Raw genomic sequence first — 17,991 nt, 5'->3', positions numbered from 1 at the left:
CCTCAGATCTCTCAGCCTTTGCTCCTCACAGAGCTTCTTCAGGCTCCTCAGCACCTTCAGAGCCTCCACTTTTTGGCAGTTCCTTGATTCTCTTGAACTGGGGAGCCTAAAACTGAACCCAAGACTCCAGATGTGGCCTCACTACAGCAGAGCAGAGGGAGAGGAGAAACTCCTTCAACCTGCTGACCACACTCTTCTACCTACACCCCCAGGCACCACTGCCCTCTTGGCCATAAGGGCATATTGCTGGCTCATGGACAACTTCTTGTCCACCAGCACTCTCAGGTCCTTCTCTGCAGAGCTGCTTTCCAGCAGGTCACTCCCACAACCTGTACTGCTGAACCAGTGTTGGTGTCACAAGCTACATAAACTCAAAGGTGCTTCAGAAGACACTACTATATGCACAGACCAAGAGATTTATTGTCTTGGCCAAAACTGCTACTGTGGGTTTGAACATGGCAAGGGAAAAAATCCTGCATCAGTTGCAGCTGTGAAGTGCCAGAACAAGCTGATGTTTGGGTAAGTTGATGCTGATTAAAAGGTTCCTACCCATACCTGTCATGTGGTGGGGCCAACAGTCAGGGCACTGTTTGACAACAAAGAACAGAAAAGGCATTATTTGAAGGTCTCCAAGCAAAGGCATGAGCCAGCTGAGCTCCACAGCTTCAGTACAGACACTCAGCTTAAAGGCAGCTGTGACCAGCAGGACCAGTGAGGTGATTCTCCCCCTCTGCTCTGCTCTCCCAAGACCCTACCTGCAGTATTGCATCCAGTTCTGGGGGTTTCAAGACAAGAGAGACATGGAACTGTTAAGAGAGGGTCCAGAGAGCTGGAGAACCTCCCCTATGGGGACAGGCTGAAAGAGCTGGGGCTGTTCAGCATGGAGAAGGTTCCAGGGAGACCTTAGAGCAGCCTTCCAGTACCTGAAGGGAGCTATAAGAGAGCTGGGGAGGGACCTTCAGCAAGGGCTTGTAGTGACAAGATGAGAGGCAGTGGCTTTGAGCTGGAAGAAGGCAGGCTGAGACTGGAGATTAGGGAAGAATTCTTTGCAGTGAGGGTGGGGAGACACTGGAACAAGTTGCCCAGGGAGTTTGGGGATGCTCTCTCCCCAGAGATGCTCAAGGCAAGGCTGGACAGGGCTTTGAGCAATCTGGGCTAGCAGGAGGCATCCCCACCCATGGCAGAGGGTTGGAACTGGATGAACTTGCAGGTCTCTTCCAATCCAACCCATTCTCTGATCCATGCTCAATCTATTCAATGAGGGATTGTGAGTTTTCCTCAGTGGCCAAAAAATCCCAACCCTAAGCTGAATGCTTTCGTTCCAGCTGAGACAGCTCTTGTCCACTCCAAGCCTTGTATGGCTGAACACACTCGCAAGAGATAAACACCCCTCTTGAATGTTGGCACAGCTCACTGCCTACCCAGAGTCACTGATACCATGAATTGAGAAAGCAGCCAGAATTAATCCAAGCTGACATCTGGGCTCATTAAGAGAGGGGAACAAACACAAACTTCAACCCCGCTCCTCTTTATGTCTTGCAAGCTCTCATCAGCGCCGCAACAGAAAGATCTTTGCTTTGCCACAGGAGGAACAACGAGGTTTAGAAGTTCACTTTTAGCACTGCCACTTGTTGAAAGGCACAGGGGGGAAACAAAAAAGAAAGCTTGTGTTTCACCAAATCCAAGAGGAGAAGAAACAGGCAGCAGGAAAACGACCAACAGGGCCAGGAAAGCACCCAACAGGGCCACAAAAACACCCAGCAGGGCCATACCCAACAGAAGGGGCTCAGGTGTGGGTTAACAACAGATGCTACTAAGATGCTACTAAGATGCTACTAAGATGCTACTAAGATGCTACTAAGATGCTACTAAGATGCTACTAAGATGCTACTAAGATGCTACTAAGATGCTACTAAGATGCTACTAAGATGCTACTAAGATGCTACTAAGATGCTACTAAGATGCTACTAAGATGCTACTAAGATGCTACTAAGATGCTACTAAGATGCTACTAAGATGCTACTAAGATGCTACTAAGATGCTACTAAGATGCTACTAAGATGCTACTAAGATGCTACTAAGATGCTACTAAGATGCTACTACTTTCATGCATTTCACTTAGTCTTTTTACCCTTACAAACCATGAAGGGTAAAACAGTTTCCCACTAAGATCCCACTAAGATCCCACTAAGATCCCACTAAGATCCCACTAAGATCCCACTAAGATCCCACTAAGATCCCACTAAGATCCCACTAAGATCCCACTAAGATCCCACTAAGATCCCACTAAGATCCCACTACTTTCATGCATTTCACTTCAAGTCTTTTTGCCCTAACAAACCATGAAGGGTAAAAGTTTGCCACTAAGAACCCACTAAGATCCCACTACTTTCATGCATTTCACTTAAAGTCTTTACCCTTACAAACCATGAAGGGTAAAACAGTTTCCCACCAAGATCCCACTACTTTCATGCATTTCACTTCAAGTCTTTCTACCCTTACAAACCATGAAGGGTAAAACAGTTTCCCACTAAGATCCCACTAAGATCCCACTAAGATCCCACTAAGATCCCACTAAGATCCCACTAAGATCCCACTAAGATCCCACTAAGATCCCACTAAGATCCCACTAAGATCCCACTAAGATCCCACTAAGATCCCACTAAGATCCCACTACTTTCATGCATTTCACTTCAAGTCTTTCTACCCTTACAAACCACGAAGGGTAAAACAGTTTGCCACTAATATTCCACATCTTAGGTACTCCGCTAAACCACTGCTGGCTTTTTACCCTTGGAATCTCTGAAGGGCAAAAAGAGTTCCCTAAAACCAGTGCCCTAACATTTCCAAACTCACTAATATTCACCAATACTCCACTAAAGCCTTGGCAGCTTCTGACCTTTAGAAGCTCTAAAGGGTAAAATTGGTTTTAACTCACTAAAGAAATCCTTCCAAGGCACTGATGCCTTCTTCCTCTTCTCTCCCACGCATCAAAACCAACTTATTTCAGACCAAAACAACAAAATGCAGCCAAGTTCTTTTTCCTCTCTATTTGCATCCACTTTCTTTGTCTCCAAGCTCTGTTTCTGCAGTCCAGTTGCAGTTGTCTGCTCCCAGACACACACACAGAGCTTCCTGGGAATGCCAGAGCTCCGGGACTTCGCTGCCGGACTGTAAGTGGGTCACGGCGGGCACTAGACCTAATGGGCTGCTGGGATCAAGGCAATGCTCTCCCCAGCCCCCAGCCAAATCAAGGGGGTGTTCTGACCTGGAAAAAAATCACATCTACAACCCCCTGCATCAGAGCTTAGCCTGCCAGCCCCATCCCCTACAACCCCCTGCATCAGAGCTTAGCCTGCCAGCCCCATCCCCTACAACCCCCTGCATCAGAGCTTAGCCTGCCAGCCCCATCCCCTACAACCTTCCATCAGAGCTTAGCCTGCCAGCCCCATCCCCTACAACCTTCCATCAGAGCTTAGCCTGCCAGCCCCATCCCCTACAACCTTCCATCAGAGCTTAGCCTGCCAGCCCCATCCCCTACAACCTTCCATCAGAGCTTAGCCTGCCAGCCCCATCCCCTACAACCTTCCATCAGAGCTTAGCCTGCCAGCCCCATCCCCTACAACCTTCCATCAGAGCTTAGCCTGCCAGCCCCATCCCCTACAACCTTCCATCAGAGCTTAGCCTGCCAGCCCCATCCCCTACAACCTTCCATCAGAGCTTAGCCTGCCAGCCCCATCCCCTACAACCTTCCATCAGAGCTTAGCCTGCCAGCCCCATCCCCTACAACCTTCCATCAGAGCTTAGCCTGCCAGCCCCCTCTCCTACAACCCCCTGCATCGGAGCTTAGCCTGCCAGCCCCCTCTCCTACAACCCCCCCAACAGAGCTTAGGCTACCAGCCCCCCCTCCTACAACCCCCCCAACAGAGCTTAGGCTGCCAGCCCCACCTCCTACAACCCCCCCAACAGAGCTTAGGCTGCCAGCCCCACCTCCTACAACCCCCCCAACAGAGCTTAGGCTACCAGCCCCCCCCCTCCTACAACCTCCCCAACATAGCTTAGTTAGGCTAAGGCTGTAAAATCAGCCCAAAGTGACCCCAAAGCTGGAGCTGTTGGCATGCTGCAGACAGACTCTTTGGAGAACTGCTGGGACGCAGCAGTTTTCCCTCCAAGTGAAGGCTGTTGATAACAATTCAGCTGCTGAAGGTCTAGTTATCTTTTGCTCCTTGTTCCAGCAGGCCTAATGAACATCCTGACTCATAATTACTACAGTAGTAAGAAGCTCCCAGCTCTCACATTGCCACGAGACCAACACTCATCTTCCCCCCAGGCATGCAACAGATTTATTGGAGCCCAAAACTGGACTGTTTCAGCACTTAATTCTGATAACAACTCTCAATAAAAGGGTCTAAGTGGTTTCAAGTAGCCCAGATCTGCCCTCCCCACTTCACCCCCAGTGTTTAAGTGCACGTTCGTGGGATGTGACTCAAAGAAACCCCCCTGAGCAACCTCGGGATAATCACCTGCTGTAGTTCCAGGCTGCTTAAATTGCATCAGCACAAGCACACAAGCCTAAGAACAAAAATCATTTGCTCTACTCAAGCATGTTTTGTGGAGATGAAGGGTACCAAAACATAATTCAAACTGCACTTTGGCTACAACAACCTCATGGAGAGATACAGGCTGGGGTCGGAGTGGCTGGAGAGCAGCCAGACAGAGAGGGATCTGGGGGTGCTGATTGATACCTGCCTGAACATGAGCCAGCAGTGTGCCCAGGTGGCCAAGAGAGCCAGTGGCATCCTGGCCTGCATCAGCAATGGTGTGGCCAGCAGGAGCAGGGAGGTCATTCTGCCCCTGGTCTCTGCACTGGTTAGACCACACCTTGAGTGCTGTGTTCAGTTCTGGGCCCCCCAGTTTAGGAGGGACATTGAGATGCTTGAGCGTGTCCAGAGAAGGGCAGCGAGGCTGGGGAGAGGCCTTGAGCACAGCCCTACGAGGAGAGGCTGAGGGAGCTGGGATTGGTTAGCCTGGAGAAGAGGAGGCTCAGGGCAGACCTTATTGCTGTCTACAACTACCTGAGGGGTGGTTGTGGCCAGGGGGAGGTTGCTCTCTTCTCTCAGGTGGCCAGCACCAGAACAAGAGGACACAGCCTCAGGCTGTGCCAGGGGAGATTTAGGCTTGAGGTGAGGAGAAAGTTCTTCACTGAGAGAGTCATTGGACACTGGAATGGGCTGCCCGGGGAGGTGGTGGAGTCGCTGTCCCTGGAGCTGTTCAAGGCAGGACTGGACGTGGCACTTGGTGCCATGGTCTGGCCTTGAGCTCTGTGCTAAAGGGTTGGACTTGATGATCTGTGAGGTCTCTTCCAACCCTGATGATACTGTGATACTACTATGAAACACATCACAGAGATGAAGAGTATCAAAAGCAAACCTGAGCATGTTTTGTAGAGATCAAGAACAGAAGAAAAGCAAATTCAACTCCTGTGTTTCAACATCCTCCTAAGGTGTTCACAAACTGTGGCAATCCCTACTAACAATCTCTTCTTCTACAGATGCCTTGCACAAAAACAACCCCCAAGCAGGTTGGAAGGCTGGCTGAAAGTTTTCTTGCCTGCAGGAGTTCCAGCATTGCCTATTTCCAGAACAAACCAAAGATGGTAGGAAGCAGGAAAAGATTTCTTTTTCCTCTTGCTTTGGGAAAAGAATCTCAAGATGAAGCTGCTTCTGGAAGCAAACTTCCTTTAGAGTGGAGATTGTTTAAGCCTAGGCTTGAGGAACATCAACATCATCACCCAGCAGACATTTCCCTCTCTGATCAGGTGGCCAGGTCATACCAGCCAAAGCCAAGTGCGAGGTCCTGCATCCAAGGGCAAGGTCCTGCAGCTGGGTTGAGGCAATGCCAAGCACAAATCCAGGCTGGGCAGGGAGTGGCTGGAGAGCAGCCCTGAGGAGAGGGACTTGGGGGTGCTGGTGGAGGAGAAGCTCAACAGGAGCCAGCAGTGTGCACTTGCAGCCCAGAAAGCCAAGCAGAGCCTGGGCTGCAGCAGCAGAAGTGTGGCCAGCAGGGCCAGGGAGGTGATTCTCCCTCTCTGCTCTGCTCTGCCGAGACCCCCACCTGGAGTACTGCATCCAGTTCTGGAGCCCCTGGGACAAGAGGGATGTGGAGATGCTGGAGAGTGTCCAGAACAGGGCCAGGAGGATGCTCAGAGGGCTGCAGCAGCTCTGCTGTGAGCACAGACTGACAGTTGGGGCTGTGCAGGCTGGAGCAGAGGAGGCTCCCAGGTGACCTTCTTGTGGCCTGCCAGGATCTGAAGGGGGCTACAAAAAAGCTGGGGAGGGACTTTTGAGGCTGTCAGGGAGTGACAGGACTGGGGGGAATGGAGCAAAGCTGGAAGTGGGGAGAGTCAGGCTGGATGTGAGGATGAAGTTGTTGAGCATGAGAGTGGTGAGAGGCTGGAATGGGTTGCCCAGGGAGGTGGTTGAGGCCCCATGGCTGGAGGTGTTTAAGGCCAGGCTGGCTGAGGCTGTGTGCAGCCTGCTCTAGGGTAAGGTGTCCCTGGGCATGGCAGTGGGGCTGGAACTGGCTGCTCCTTGTGGTCCCTTCCAACCCTGCCTGATTCTATGATTCTAAGCTGATACCCAGTCATGAGGAGAAAAGGGAAATATTGATTTACCTTTTTTTTTTCAGTCAGGAACTGCACAAAGACATCACAGCCTCACACTAAATTTAGCATCTTTGGCCCAAACTCAACACTCAGGTTTTCTTAAGCATTTGGGTTTCCTGTCACTTAACAGAAGCTAAGTGCCATGGTCTAAGTTGATTGGATAGGGCTAGGTGATAAGTTGGACTGGGTGATCTTGGAGGTCTCTTCCAACCTGGTTAATTCTATGATTTAAGATGTGAAGAGTCCACTGTGCTTTATAAAACCACTCCAGCCACTGCAGCCTCATTGAGGCAAACAAGAATTGACTTGCCACAGGTTTCATTGGTTAATTTAGGGAGGGATTTAAGTGTTGCTAGATCACAGCTTCAAAAGAAAGGCCATTCTGGGGTGTATTAAAAGGGCTGTGGTTAGTAGGTCCAGAGAGGTTCTCCTGCCCCCTCTACTCTGCCCTGCTGAGGCTGCATCTGGAGTACTGTGTCCAGTCCTGGGCCACCCACTTCAAGAGGGACATAGAACTGCTTGAGAGAGTCCAGCACAGAGCCACAAAGATGATGAAGGGAATGGAACATCTCTCTTACAAGGAGAGGCTGAGGGAGCTGGGACTGTGCTGCTGGGAGAGGAGGAGACTGAGAGGTGACCTCAGCAATGGTTATCAATGTGTAAAGGTGAGTGGCAGGAGGCTGGAGCCAGGCTCTGCTGGGTGATGCCCAACGACAGCACAAGGGGCAGTGGTGGAAGCTGAGGCAGAGGAAGATTCATTTAAACATGAGGAGGGATTTTTTTCTCTGTGAGGATGACAGAGCTCTGGAACAGGCTGCCCAGGGGGGTTGTGGAGTCTCCCTCTCTGGAGACATTCAAAACCTGCCTGGATGTGTTGCTGTGTGATCTGGTATAGGAGATCCTGCTCTGGCAAGGGAGTTGGATTGGCTGAGCTTTGGAGGTCCCTTCCAGCTCCTGACATTCTATCATTCTAGGACAGTTCAGAGAGAAGTTTCTGTGTGACCTTCAAAGCTCCAGAACCAGCTCCAACAGCCACCTCTCACTGGCAGCACATAAATGGGAACCTTAACAACAAACTCCTGCCCAGCTGCAGGAGAAGTTTGTACACCCAGCAGCACAGGGCAGGTGCAGCACTTGGAAATTTCTTCTAGCTGAACTGTTCAGTCTACCAAGCCTGTGGTCACTCAGAAGGTTGTGATTAGGATTCAAGAGCAGTTTGCTGGGGAGGGACTTCCACAGCCCTCCTGATGCTGCCATTCCAGCCTCTTTGGCTGCCAACTCAAGACAACCAGGCAGTGGTTGGCACCACAAAGGCCACCACAGCAACCAGGGAGCCTTCACCTGAATACATTTCTAAGGCAAAAGCACACAAGTCTGGGGGGGGTTTCCACATGATTCCTCCATGCAAAACAAAGAATAAACACACCTAAAAGATTGCAACACTCTCAGGTTCCAGTCACCTTCATGCATCAGACACAGAAGTGATCCAGACTGTGCTCACAGCATCTCTGCAGGCTTCTTGTCTGGGCTTGCAAGGATTCAGGAGTTTACTTCAGTCTCACACACTGAGCAGTCTCCTATTCTGTGAAGGTTCTCTTGGAAGTACTGAATAGACACAGCCCTTCCCTCCCCAAAGCTGCCTGCTACATAAGGGCTGAACAAGGAGTCCCAACAGGCTGTGTCTGTGCTAGGAAATAAACCAATCAGCAGAAAAGCTCATTGCCTATCTCCTAGAATCACAGAATTCAACTCCAAGATCGAGTCCAAATGTCAACCTAAGATCACTAAGGCCACTGAACTATGTCCCAAAGTGCCACATCCACATTCCCCTGCCACCACCAACATCCTATGAATTCACCAAGCTATGAAAGGACAACTTCCAGCCAGCATTATCCATCTCCTCCTGCAGGAAAACATCACTCTTCAGAAGGCACAGCTTGAAAATAAGAACTAGACCAGTGGCATGAGATGGAACTGGATGCAGATCACTCAAAACTGGCACATTTTAGCCCCTTGCCCCCCTCTGACTGCTCACACTTTTATGTAACCACATAGCCTGACAAACCCCTTTGCCAAAGGGAAATTCCCCAGTGCCCAGTTACCGCTTTCTGTGGAATATTAATTCAAGCAAACATGCCAAGGCTTGAGGGAGGGGGGGGGGGGAACCTTCATGAGACTCCTCAACCCCAAACCAGGCCAATTTTTAACCCCCTGAGCAGCCAAAGCTGTAAGAGGCAGTTTCCTGCAGCCAGGACTGCACCGTGCCCCTGGCTGCCACGCAAGGAGTAATCCTCCCGTGGGATCCTGAGCCCCTGATCTGCAGAGCATCCCCTACAAACACCACCACCATCCTGAAACCTTCAACGAGGACAGGAGAAACAAAACAAAACACCAAGCTAAAAAAAAAAAATCACCTGGAGTTGCATAAAGCTGATTTTGACACTACCTGGAAAAGCTGCCAGAAAGCAGCGAGCTCCTTGGCCAAAGATGCAGCGAAGACCAACCCTGAGGAGAGGAGCAGGCAGGGAATGCAGCAGCACATTCTTCGCTGGGGACAGCCAGCTCCTTTTTTGCTTCACAAGCACGTGTGAAAGAGAAGGGAGGTGACAGGGCTGGATTCAAAATTATCTAGTAGCCAGAGGAACAGAAGCACTGAATGGAGCAGAGTCCAGGACAACACCCAGGCGAAAATCACAGCGCTGGGCAAAGGCTCCCAGGAGGTGGAACCCCCCATGCTCTGCCTGCCTGCTGCTCAGGATTTGATTCTCTCACATGTGGTCTACAGCTCACACAGATGATCTCAGAGCCCTGCAAGCCATTGCTTCCCGAGCCCCCAGAGCCCTGCAAGCCTTTGCCTCCTGAGCCTTTGCCTCCCAAGCCCCCAGAGCTCCATCAGCCTCAGCCTCTCAAGCCTCCAGAGCCCCGCAAGCCTTTGCCTCCCAAGCCCCCAGAGCCCTGCAAGCCTCAGCCTCCTGAGCCTCAGCCTCCCAAGCCCCCAGAGCTCCCCAAGCCCTTGCCTCCCCAGCCCCCAGAGCTCCATCAGCTTCAGCCTCCCAAGCCCCCAGAGCTCCCCAAGCCCTTGCCTCCCCAGCCCCCAGAGCTCCATCAGCTTCAGCCTCCCAAGCCCCCAGAGCTCCCCAAGCCCTTGCCTCCCCAGCCCCCAGAGCTCCATCAGCCTCAGCCTCCCAAGCCCCCAGAGCTCCCCAAGCCCTTGCCTCCCCAGCCCCCAGAGCCCTGCAATAGCAGCTATTTCCCAGTGACAAGTGATGTTATTTTTCTCCTTTGGGGGAAATGAGGCACCCAGGAAGCGTGTTAACTACTGTCAGAGGAGCCCGCAGACACTCCAGGGGCTCAATCAGCATCCAGAACGACACAGGATTAAAAACTAACCAACCACCCAACCACGAGCATCATCAGAAATGACACCTTTCCCCCAGGAGCTGGTAGCTGGCCAGCTCAGAGCTCAGGTCAGAGGGAGCAGGTACTCTGCCCTCTCAACCCTAGAACTGCAGCAGGAGCACAAACCTAAGGCTGGCAACGTTCACTGCTGCACAGACAATAAGACAGGAGGGAGAAAAAGACAAAGCCAAGGATTCCAATTAAGAAGCAGCTCTGTATTGTGACTGCCTTTAGGGACTTTCCATAGGACGGCACTCGACACTGGCATGGATCAGAAAAGAAACATTTAGCTCAGAATCAGTTCAGAGCCTGGTCTGAAAAGAGAGCAGAGCGAGGCTTAGGAGTCTATTCACACCGAATTGTGCAGCTAGCAAAAGCTAATTACAGGCTGCATCTTCTGTTTAGACAGGAGTCCTACCTCTCTAATTACCCTGAAGTAGAAAGGCTTTAGAGGTTTACTGGCTAATAAATATCCTTGGCTAACAGCTAGCATAGAATCACAGGATGGTTTGGGTTGGAAGGGACCTTTACAGATCATCCAGTCCCAACCCTCCGTGCCATGGGCAAGGACACCTTCCACTGAGACTCTGAAGAGAAACTAAACAAAGCTTAACCTCAGAGCAGACAGAATTCCTAGCAGGATCCAAACAACCTGAGCTTCAAGGCTCTAGATGGCTCCAAAATGAACATGGACTTTACTATCCTAGAGTGAGTTGGGTGGGAAGGGACCTTTACAGATCAACCAGTCCCAACCCTCCATGCCATGGGCAAGGACACCTTCCAGTGTGAGTCTGAAGAGAAACTAAACAAAGCTTAACCTCAGAGCAGACAGAAGTCCTTGCAGGATCCAAACAACCTGAGTTTCAAGGCTCTAGATGGCTCCAAAATGAACATGGACTTTACTAGCATAGAATGGTTTGGGTGGGAAGGGACCTTTACAGATCTTCCAGTCCCAACCCTCCATGCCATGGGCAAGGACACCTTCCACAGAGCCTTCCAGTGTGAGTCTGAAGAGAAACTAAACAAAGCTTAACCTCAGAACAGACAGAAGTCCTAGCAGGATCCAAACAACCTGAGTCTCAAGGTTCTAGATGTTCCAAAATGAACATGGACTTTACTATCCTAGAGTGGTTTGGGTGGAAGGGACCTTTCAAGCTCATCCAGTCCAATCCCCCTGCACTCACCACGGACATCTGCAACTAGAGCAGGTTGCTCACAGCCAAAACCAACCTGACCTGTAGTGCTTCCAGGGATAGGCATCAATCACCTCTCTGAACAACCTGGGCCAGGCTCTCACCATCCTCAGAGTCAAACATTTCTCCCTTCTCTCCACTCTGAATCTCCCTCTTTTAGTTTCAAACCATCACTCCTCATCCTATCACCTTGCTCAATATTCTGTCCCCCAACTTTCTTATTTAGCCCCTTTAAGCACCAAAAGGCCACCAGGTAGTCTCCCTGGAGCCTTCTCTTCTCCGGGCTGAAACAGCCTCAACAATTACAGGGCTGGGTGCTAGGTTGGACTGGATGATCTTGGAGGTCTCTTCCAACCTGGCTGATTCTGTGATTTATGTTGCTTTTTAAACAGAAAAAGGCACTGTATGCAGAGAAGAAAATCCTATCAAAGAAGAGATAAATCCCTGAGAGATTTCTTGGGGAAAGCCTTTACCCTGGTGAAGCTGCCAGGGAAGTTTAGGAGCATTTCTGCCATACATCTTCTGCTTCCCCCACCACACCCTAAGAACGTCAAAGGAAAACAAAGAAAAGGAAGATGTAAGAGAAAAAGAAACCATAATAAACAAAGAGATGTGAAGCCTTCCCGTTTCTAGAAGAGGGACAAGGAAAGGAAAATGCCAGCAAGCTTCACTTCTGGCACAAAGTACCTCCGAGGAAGCTAAACAACTTCACAGTTACCCTGGAAACATAGTTCACCTCTCCAGCCTACCGGGAGAGCTGGCTGCAGTTACCAGCCTGGAATAAAGCATCACTTCTGACAAAATATCCACTGCTGGGGGCTGCAATCCCTCCGACGTTTCATCAGGAGCACTGCCTGAAGAGAAATCTGTCGCTGAACTCTGGAAACTCCCATCTGGAGGGAGGATGGAAGGCTGTGGTGGTTGGGAATGGTGCAGCAGAGCTCCACCATCTGCCGAGCGCCAGGTCCCCTAATCCCATTGCTCACCCGCAAACGGCAATCACCGGATTACAGCGCAGGAATAGAAGTCAAGTCAACACCTGAATCCAGGGGATTAACCTCCTACCTTCCGAGGGGAGGGACGAAGGAAGAGCAACAACGCTGCAGGCAACAAACATGGGAGGGCAAAGCTCCCTACACCGCCAGACGAGGAATAAAGCGATGGCACAGATCCCTGTATCCCAGCCCGGTGGGGGTTGGAAGGAACCACTGCAGATCATCCAGTCCAACCCCCTTGCTCAAGCAGGGTCACTCGCAGCAGCTTGCCCGGGACAACAATGCCCAAGTGGGTCTGGAAGCCCTCCAGAGAAGGAGATTCCACAACCTCTCCGGTCAGCCCCTGCCAGCACCCTCACGTCGAAGTAATTTCTCCTCCGGCTCAGCTGGTTCCAGTTTGCTTCACCCTCTCAGAACCTCAGTTTTGCTCCTGACCGTGAAGATCTCCGTGCAAATTGAGGGACGTAGGACCTGACCTCTGCGTGATCTTTTCACCCCTAAGCAGAGCTCCGCACCCCTCCATCCACACCTACACCACTTCCAACTGGAGTTCGGATGCACAACGGACAGCGAGGTTGTGTAATAGAGGAGAGCGACAGAAACTTGACGCCTAAACGTCAGACCTGCTTCCAAAATAAATCCATACTCCCGCTGAGGGGCTTGATGTGCCACAAGGGAAAGGATGTGCACCCACCAGGGAAAGAGAACCAACGCGATGACCTCAAACTGCCACCTAAATCTAACTCTAGAGAGCAGTCCCATCCCCTCAAGTCCAAAACCGAAGCGCTCCTAAAAGCCACGAACCCTCTGCAGACCACCAGCAGGAACCCCGCACAGCTGTGAACTCCTTAGTTGGGGAGAAACGCGGCGGGGGGGGAAGAGAGGAAAATATCTTTATTTGGAACGTTTAAGCACATTAGCATCGCTAATCCGAAGGGGAACAGATAATTGGAAGCTCTTACCCAAATCATCTTGGCTTAGAAAATAAAGCTCTAATCTACTCACCAACAGAACATCATACCCGGGGGCCACCAAAACCAGCATGAAAACCACCCAGAACCGCACCCAGAGATTACAACCACTACAGATTTTTGTCTTTTTTTCCCCTTTTTCCCCCCTCTCTCCTCTCTTTTTCCCCTTCCCCCCTGTCTTTTTCCCTTCTTCTCCCCTCTTTTTCCCTTTCTCTCCCCGCTCTATTTCCCTTTCCCCTCTCTCTTTAAGGCGTACACAGAACAGGGCAGCTTCTTCCCTCGCCCTTGCCTTCTGACGCAGTGAAAAGCAAGCACCGAGGCCACCCCAACATCACCGTGACTGACCCACCAGCGGCAGCTTGTCCTCTGGGTGCCCATGTGCGTGTCCCCGTTACCGGGTAACTGGGAGCGCCACTCCCGGGAACCACAGGGGACTCTTAAGAGCCGGCCCGGGAAAAGGTGGTAGGAGACTCCAGGGACCGTGCTCCTCCAAGAGCGAACGAACCACCCCCCCACCGAGTCTACCCACGGTACTCACCGGAACGGCAGCACCGCTTCGTCCCTCCAACCAACACGGGACGGCGCTGAAGACGGGGGAAGTTCCAAGCCAAACTTTAAAACGCACCACGGCACCTCAACGGCCTCTGCTACGGCTGGACACAACCGGACACCCCCACCCGAATGGGGGGGGTGGAGCGGGAAGGGGGGCGGAGCCGCCGGGACGGCGGGGGATGGGGAGGAAAATGGAAGAGGGGCGGGGGTGGGGGTGGCCCTTCCGAGCTTCCCGGTAAGGAAGCGGGGGGCTGGTTAAAGCGGGAGGGTTACAGAAGGGGTGAGGTTATGGACAGGCCGCGCCGCTCGTCCCGGTCCCGGGGCCCCCTCCGGAGCCGCCGGCGGCGGCATGCGCGCGCGCAGCCCAACCCGCGCCCGGCCGCGACTGGCTCCGCCCCGCGCCCCGCCCCCCCGCGCGGGAAGCGCCGCTGTTACCATGGCAACCGCGCGGCTCATTGGCTGGTTCCCCGGCACGGCTCCGCCCCCCCTCTGCCCCCTCCCACAGACGCAGACGCTGAGGCTGCGAGTTCGCGGCCCCGCGGCACCGGAGGGCAGTTCCGCCCTGCCTCGTGTCGGCAGCCTGAGGGACACAGCTCCCCGACCGTGCCGACGGAGTTGTTTGGGTTAGAAAAGCTCTCGAAGGTCATCCCGTCCAACCATCTACCCATCAAACCATGTCCCGAGGGGCCGTGGCCACACGTTGCTTGCACACACCTCCAGGGATGGGGACTCCAGCACCTCTCTGGGCAGCCTCTGCCAATCCCTGACCACTCTTGCAGCAAAGGAATTTTTCCTCATCTCCTAAGCCTCCCCTGGCACAGTTTCAGGCCATTTGCTTTCCTTCTGTGTCACCTGAAACTAAGGAGAAGAGATCAACCCCACCTGGCTCCAACCTCCTTTCAGGGAACTGTAGGCAGCAATAAGCTCTGCCCTCAGCTTCCTCTTCTCCAGGCTGGACACCCCCAGCTCCCTCGGCTGCTCCTCCCCAGCCCTGTTCTCCCGACCCTTCAGCTTTGTTGCCCTTCTCTGGACTTGCTCCATCCCCTCAATGTCCTTGTTAAGAGTGAGAGGCCCAAAACCAAACACAGGATTGGAGTCGTGCCCTCAGCAGTGCCCAGTACAGGGGCACAATCCCTGCCCTAGTCCTGCTGGCCACACCATTGCTGATCCAGGCCAGCATGCTGGTGGCCTCCCTGGCCTCCTGGCTGCATGCTGGCTCGTGTGCCATCCAAGTCCTCTTTCACCAGCCAGTTTCCAGCCACTCTGCCACAAGCCTGGAGTGTGCATGGGGGTTGTTGTGACCCAAGTGCAGCACCTGGCACTTGGCTTTGTTAAACCTCAACCAGCTGACCTCAGCCCACCTGATCTCACCCTCCAGCCTCACACCTCCTCTTCGGCTCTGCTGCTGCTCTTTCTCCTTCCCTGACTGGAGCAGCTGGGCTCTAGTTGCAGGTGTCCCTGATGACTGCAGTGGGCTTGGACCAGACGACCTGTGAAGGTCCCTTCCCAACCCAAGCCATTCCATGCTTCAAGGACAGCACAGCAGCCTGCTTTCTCCTCCTCTGGGGACACTGCTCCCCAGATGTCAAATGTTTCTCTACAGTTGGGGACATTGCTCCTCAGCCAGGCAGCCCTCCCTAAGCAATGGCCCCTGAGTCACTGTGTGTGCCTGCAGTCACCTCGGTGCCTCCCCCCCCCCCACCTTCTCCAAGGCCACGGCAGGGTGGCAGTCACTCAAATGCTCCAAATGTTGGGGTTTGTCATGACAAAAGGTGTGGTTTCGTGTGACTGAGTCCAAAGTCATCTCCCCAGGAGACTGGTGACTCACGGCAGACAGGCAGTGCCCACACTGTGGCTGGGGACAAAGGAGGACCTGGCTGGCAGCAGGTGTGGCCGCAGCAGACCAGGAGGGCTCATGGTGTGGCAGGCAGGAGGAGGCAGCTCCACATGATCGCTGCATCCCTGAGCAAGACCTTCAGAGGTCAAGCAGCAGGGCTCCTGTCCCAGCTGCCAGCTGGGAGCTTCCTGGTCAGCCATTAACCAGCCCTGGAGGGAGCAGGATTAAAGCTCAGCTCCTTTCAGAGGTGGTGGGTCCTGAGCAAACCGAGCTGATGGATCTCCCCCGTGCCCCCGAGCTGCTGGAGGGAGGTGACATTGCCATGCCTTGGCTGCACAGTAGCTGCCTCCGAGCAGGTGCATGGATGGGGGCCAGCAGCAAGGCTTCGGCAGCAGAGCCACCCAGCTCTGCAGCAGCTGCAGGGATAAAGCAGCACCTCCTCTGTCCCCACCCTTGCTGCGCACACCCACAGCCCATTTACATCCAGATCCCTTTCCCACAGCCCTCCCCCTTCTCCCAAATCAGGATAATGTCTGTGTTTTCCCCACCTTAGCAAGGCTTTTATCTTCGCGGCACATGCAAACGCAGAGGGATCCCGGTTCCGTGACTCATTTGCCTTTCTCTTTTCCAGCAGTCAAGACACAGCCCATCCCCTCACCCACCGATCCCTCCCAGCACCCTTCCCTGGCACCAGCCACCCCCACGCCGGCACCCACCCCGCAGCTCAGGCTGGTGTCTGCCCCTATGGGAGAGGATGATTGATCCACGGCTGGGATCAGCGTCTGCAGAGAGGGTGTTACTGCTTCTTGCACCTCTTTGAAGTGGTTCTTCTTCCATCCCTGGCTTGGGAGCCCCTGCTGTAGCATGTGGGGCTTTCAGCAAGTCATGGGAAGCAATAAAATCCTCTGCTCAGTTATTCAGGAGCCTCTCTAATGGTAGCACCCTTCCCAAAAAACCACCTCCAGGCAGCAAGAGGAGAACTGGCCAAGCCAGGCTCTGGAGGCTACGTAGCCTCTGGGAGGCTGCATTCAAATGGTTGGCTTCAAGACGAGCAGACTCGTTCCCAAGAAGCTGCTCCCTCGTTTCCCACTGTCTGAGGAGGAACCTCAGCCTGTCCTCTCTGGAGATGCCTGGGGAGATGAGACCTGGGAGCTTCAAAGCAGCCACAAAAACTCTCGATGCATCAAGCCCTGGCAGGCCAGAGGCAGCAGCTGCACCTGCAGGACTGCAGAGCTGTGGGGTAGATGCAGTGGTGTGGAGCAGGCCTGGGCTTGAGCAACCTCCAGGGCAAAGCTGGAGAGGCCAAATCCTCACCTGCATGCAGCTCATGTTGTCCTAGGGGCATCCTGACCATGTGGGTCCAGCAGACAGTGGAGATCTGTGGGAACGACTGTGGGGAATTGGGCTGCCATCACTCTGGGGATGCTAAGCCCTCACATCCCAGGAGGGAGAGCCATCACCCAACCAACACCCAACCATCACCCAACCAACACCCAACTGTCACCCAACCATCACCAAACCGTCACCCAACCACCACACAACTGTCACCCAACCATCACCCAACTCTCAACCACCACCCAACCATCACCCAACCAACACCCAACCATCACCCATTGCCACCTGACAAGGCCAACAAAACTGAAGATGGGTCTGGAGAACAGGGCTGGGGAGGAGCAGCTGAGGGAGCTGTGGGGGTCAAGCCTGGAGAAGAGGAGGCTGAGAGGGAACCCTGAAAGGAGGTTGCAGTGAGGTGGGGTTGGTCTCTTCTCCTTGGGTTTAGGTGAGAGAAGGAAAGGAAATGGCCTGAAATTGTGCCAGGGGAGGTTTAGGTTGGAGATGAGGAAAAATTCCTCAGGGATTGGCAGAGGCTGCCCAGGGAGGTGCTGGAGTCACCATCCCACAGCCCTTGGGGACGTGGTTTGCTGGGCATGGCGGTGCTGGGTTGACAGTTGGACTGGATGACCTTAGAGGTCTTTTCCAACCCAAACAATTCTATGACCCTATGACACCTGCAGCTCCCTTGGGCAAGCAGGACCTGAGATGTGGCATGCAGCCCTGGCTCCAAGAAGAGTTTCTGCCCCCATGCTCTCTCTTGCCACCAAGACCCTGCATCAGCCTCTCTCCCACCGTGCTGCCCGGAGAGCTTTGGAGCGGAGCTGGCTGCAATCTAGGGGCAGGGTGAAAGGCAGAGCCCTGCCCTCTGCCCCACGTGTTTAAATTAGAGCTGTAATTCCACCCTGTGGTGTGGATGGCTGCAGCAAGCAGACGCTGCCAGGCCCACCTCAGGCAGCCACCTGAGCTTTGAACCCTTGGTTTATGATTTCACCAGAGCCATCAGCGTGGTGGCTCGCAAGCCACGCAGAGTGGAGGAGGGATGAGC

General features: G+C 53.3%; 1 protein-coding gene across 1 annotated transcript in view; it reads right to left on the bottom strand.

Annotated features, from left to right (window-relative positions):
• LOC135189074 (uncharacterized protein KIAA1671-like) overlaps window positions 1-14,139 on the bottom strand; it is a 35,614-nt gene extending 21,475 nt beyond the window's left edge. Inside the window, exon 1 of the mRNA XM_064169054.1 lies at window positions 13,761-14,139. The gene's annotated coding sequence lies outside the window, so the exon portion shown is untranslated. The remainder of the gene's footprint in view (window positions 1-13,760) is intronic.
• Window positions 14,140-17,991: the final 3,852 nt, after the last annotated feature.

Source organism: Pogoniulus pusillus, chromosome 30 (genome assembly GCF_015220805.1).
Source record: "Pogoniulus pusillus isolate bPogPus1 chromosome 30, bPogPus1.pri, whole genome shotgun sequence".
Taxonomy (NCBI): domain Eukaryota; kingdom Metazoa; phylum Chordata; class Aves; order Piciformes; family Lybiidae; genus Pogoniulus; species Pogoniulus pusillus.
The sequence above is the reverse complement of the archived record's forward strand: the minus strand, read 5'-3'. Positions and strand labels throughout refer to the sequence as shown.